This window comes from Lucilia cuprina, chromosome 6, assembly GCF_022045245.1.
Source record: "Lucilia cuprina isolate Lc7/37 chromosome 6, ASM2204524v1, whole genome shotgun sequence".
In the NCBI taxonomy this organism is placed as follows: Eukaryota; Metazoa; Arthropoda; class Insecta; order Diptera; family Calliphoridae; genus Lucilia; species Lucilia cuprina.
Window position 1 is genome coordinate 25,815,119 of NC_060954.1, and position 4,105 is coordinate 25,819,223.

Below are 4,105 nucleotides of genomic sequence, written 5' to 3' on the forward strand. Positions count from 1 at the left end.
GTTGGCACGATAGCGTCCACAAAATAAGAGATATTGAGATGAAATTTTCCCAAAATATTTTTTATTGATCAGAAATGTTTGGTATTGAAAATGGGCAAAATCGGTCAACGATTTCACATAGCCCCCATACAAATGTACCCCCCGGAATAATGTTCAAATAGCTTCAAATATTCACAAATTCGTTGTTTAAGAAGCAAATACCACAAAATTTCGCATAAATCAGTTTTTTGACGTCTGAAAAATAATTCTGCATTATGGCGGACATAGGACCATAATTGGCCCTACCCCCCATATAAGGTCCCCTTTAGAAAATGACTAAATAGCTGATTACTGGCTTAAAAATGGGAATATAGCGATGAAATTCGACACACATAAGTTTCATGCAAGTCAATATCTCTCAACCAAATTTTATGTATATCGGTCCATAATTGACCCTACCCCCCATATAACGCCCCCTTCAGCCAAACTAGCCAAAACTTCTCTATGAAATTTTATGTGGATCGGTCCATAATTGAGCCAAAAACCCCCACATAAATGGTCCTCTTCAGAAAATGACTTTAACGCTCATTACTGGCTTAAACAAACGAATATAGCGATGAAATTTGATATAAGTAAGTGTCTTACCAGCCAAAAAATCTTTATGAAATTTTATGTGGATCGGTCTATAATTGACCCTACCCCTCATATAAAGTCTCCTCCATAAAATTACTATAATGCTCATTACTGGCTTAAAAATACGACTATAGCGATGATATTTAACAGAAGTAAGTTTTATACTAGCAAAAATCTCTTTACCAAATTTCCCAGAAATAAGTTTTATACTAGGCAATATCTCTCTACCAAATTTTACTGCCTTAAAAATAGAATTATAGCAATGAAATTACACAGAAGTAAGATTCATACAAGTCAAAATTACCAAATTTTATGTGGATCGGTCCATAATTGACCCTATCCCCCATATAAGGCCCCCTCCATAAAAATACTTTAACGCTCATTACTGCCTTAAAAATTCGAGTACAGCGATGAAATTTTACAGAAGTAAGTTTTTCACAAGCCAAAATCTCTTTACCAATTTTTATGTCGAACAGGCGTTAATTGACCCTACCCCCAACATGAAGTCCTTATCAGAAAAATACTTTAAGGATCATTACTGGCTCAAAAATATGACTATAGTAATAAAATTCGACTCAATTAAGTTCCTTGCCAGTAAAAAACTCTTAACTTAATTTTATGTGGATCGAGTTTTAATGAACTACCCCCATATAATGTTCCTATCAAAAAACAAGTATGAATGTATAGTCGGGCGTAGCCGACTATATAATACCCTACACCTGTCAGTATGTATGTTAAAAATGGGGATTATTTAAAAAAATAAAGCATTTGGTTTGTTTTTTAACTTTATTTCGGAATATTTTTACTTTTTTTTGGCAAAAAAAGAGATTTTTTTAGAAGGGCTCAAAGGGGAGTAGGGCAAAATGTGGCCCTATCCTTAAAAATGTTGGTAGGGGGAGTTAAGTCTTCTTCAATAATATTTATGTAGAATTTAAAAGTGTTAATAGTGTTTGTAAGTGAATTTTGACCTTAATCGGTAGTGTCATTTAAAGTTCTATAAAACTAAGTTTTGTCGACTTTTGTTAACATAATAGGTCATTTAAATTAATTATAAGCCAAAAGGCCCTATTTGGGGGGTACGGTTGTAATATATACTTTATGGGGTCTTAGAGCAATATTTCGATGTGTTACACACGGAATGACAAAATCAATATACCCCCCATCTTTTTTGATGGTGGGTATAAAAACTAAAAAAATGTCCTTTTAAATTTTAATCCTTTAATATCATTATTTTCTATAGTCGGTTTTTTAGATAAAAAAATATATGTTATATTTACAAATATGGAGTTGCAGACTCCCAAATTTCATATTACGTTAAATTGACAGTTTTCAGACAAAATATCTACCAATTAAACACAAACGGTGGTTGAGATAACAGGCCTTAAAATATACAAAATTTAATTTCGTATGATTATGACGGTTTAGTGATTAAAACATGCATGTTCCGAATTCTAATATCCATTTCAGTATAATATGATAAACGCAATATTATTATAAATGTAAAACATAATATAATTAATATAAACATTAATATCACGATGAAAAGCTACATAAAAAACAGTGTATATGCAGACATGAATCTCTCCTCTTAGTTTTATAATATACATATTAAAGGCCTGCTTATGATGTCGCACACGATATTTGTTTAACAAATTTTCGCATTATTGTTGTCTTGTGTAGGCCTTTAATATCTATTTGACTCTACCCCACATTCAGAAAATTAGTTTTTCTTCAATATGTCGCAATTGAAATAAAATTCAACATAATTATTTTATATGCTAAAATAAATCACATTGATAACATTGAAAGAAATTCACAACTGGTGTAGGGTATGATATGCTCGGCCCAGTCCGGCTATACTTTCCTAACTTTTTTAAATATTTATGTATATCGTGGTTTACTAATTGCACATGATATACCTTCGCACTGTTGTATTTTTTAATGAAAACTATATAATAAACTACTTTGATAACATTATTGGGAGGTCAAAGGTATTTTAAAAAGATATATAGAATTTAGAATAACTATAGAGTTATAATCAATCAATAACAATTTGTTGAAAAAATTTATTTTGTAAATTACAAATTTTGGTACGTAGATTTTCGTTATGTTATGTTTGCTAGTTTTCATCGTGAGACTTGTGTATATAAGTGAATTATTGACCTTCAAGCCATATTCTGAAGGGGACTTTGTATGGGGGATAGGGTCAAATAAAGTTCGATAATTACGAAAATCGATTGTATTGTATTAGAACTAAGTTTAGCCGAATTTTGTAGAGATACTAAAATATTTAACATAATTATGAACTCAGAAGTCCTTGTATGGGGGCTAGGTGAAATAATGGACCGATTTTAACCATTTTTAATAGGCTTTGCCTTAAATGACACTACCGATTCTTGTAATGAACGGAATTCATTTGACCCTAGCACCCATGCAAATTCCCGACGATTTAATTCTTCATAAATAACATTGATGTAGATGTAGGTTTTTCTATTAACATTTATAAGGATATGCCCATACTTACCCCTACTTACCTATAATCCCACTTGTAAAAATCTTTTTTTTTTTTTGTTAGAAATAAGTAAAAATACCAGTTTAAAAAAATAGGCAGGTTCTGATTATTCTAGTACTACAACCTTCTAAAAATCGTTAATATATATAATTTGTAAAATTTAACTTAAAAAATTAGGTCTGCTATTTATTTGCACATTACTAAATATACACAATGTTTTGTTATTTGTTTCAAATTATTGTTAATGTATTTGTTTATAACTAATTTTTAATATAGCAAAATTTTATACAAAAGAAATTGTAATAAATTAATAACATATGTATGTACCAAACGTCGCAATTTTCAATTTCAATATTAGTATTATTTTTGTACAAATAATTAAGTTGAAGGTTCTTTTAATACAAACATACACATAGACTTTTATGAGAATGATTATAAATTATTATTTTAAATATGCTATTAGGTCATTCATTTATTTATTTTGTGTTTTGTTGTCTTTCAATATATATTTTTTATACCCACCATCAAAAAAGATGGGGGGTATATTGATTTTGTCATTCCGTGTGTAACACATCGAAATATTGCTCTAAGACCCCATAAAGTATATATATTCTGGGACCTCGTAAGATTCTAAGACGATCTAGCCATGTCCGTCCGTCTGTCCGTCTGTCCGTCTGTCCGTCTGTCTGTTGTTGGCACGATAGCGTCCACAAAATAAGAGATATTGAGATGAAATTTTCCCAAAATATATTTTATTGATCAGAAATGTTTGGTATTGAAAATGGGCAAAATCGGTCGACGATTTCACATAGCCCCCATACAAATGTACCACCCCGAATACTGTATAAATAGCTTCAAATATTCACAAATTCGTTTTTTATGAAGCAAATACAACAAAATTTCGCATAGGTCAGTTTTTTGACGTCTGCAAAATAATTCTGCATTATGGCGGACATAGGACCTTAATTGGCCCTACCCCCC